The sequence below is a fragment of the Stylophora pistillata genome, chromosome 5 (genome assembly GCF_964205215.1).
Source record: "Stylophora pistillata chromosome 5, jaStyPist1.2, whole genome shotgun sequence".
In the NCBI taxonomy this organism is placed as follows: domain Eukaryota; kingdom Metazoa; phylum Cnidaria; class Anthozoa; order Scleractinia; family Pocilloporidae; genus Stylophora; species Stylophora pistillata.
Window position 1 is genome coordinate 17,254,983 of NC_142523.1, and position 940 is coordinate 17,255,922.

Genomic DNA, 940 nt, shown 5'->3' on the forward strand with positions numbered 1-940 from the left:
TACATCAGGGACTCTCTGGTACACAGGGCCATACAGAGGTGCCATACTTTAGAACTATTCGACGAGTGAAGCGGCGTCTCATCTGATAACTTAGGTTGGAAATCAGAGGTGTGTCCTTTTTCTGTAATTGCACCAGTTAAGTGCTGTAGGGATTTCGTCAGATTTATCACCTTCGAAATGGAGACATGCTTGTCCACAGAAATCTCTTTGTTCGTTGCCTGCCTTTCAGCAGGCTCACATCGCAAAGCATTGCGACCAGAGAGGTCGCTATGGTAGTGGCTTGATGTTTCTCTGTGATGCGTTCAAACATGTACTCTGTAGAATGCAATCTGGTTCCCACCTCCTGGACGAGTTTGTGCGTAGGAATTCTCAGGTGCAGTTCTATCTCATTCAGCTTTCCTGAGGCCTTAGCGCTGTGGTGGAAAAAGATCACAATGTTCGTACAGTCCTTTCTAAGCTGGTGGATCTTTATGTCAGCCTTAATTGCCTCAGATACCACTAGATTAATGGTGTGTGCGAAGCAAGGGACATGTATCCAACCAGTGTGTCTGACGGTGGCAACAACGTAGGCAGCATTGTCAGTAGGCACCTTGAGCAACAGACGTTTTCGTTGACGACGGCCACGTGACGACCGATAAGCAACTGGGGATAGAACGGCTTCAGGTTGCAGTCGCGATTGCGAGTTGCCATCTTTAAGCAAAGCGCGCGAAAAACGCGACGCCGTGCCGTGCGAGCTTCGCAAATTTGGTGATAAATTTAAAATCCGCAATAAAGCTCTCGGTTCCTTCGCACTGTCTGGTCATGTCGAGCTTGAAGGAAATGCAAGATTTACTTATGGTTTCCTTTATTAAAAGAGTTACAAAGGCATATGAATTCGCCATTCTTTACAACGCAAATATCTAAAAAAATCCACCATTTCCGTGCGTCAAATACGAGGAAT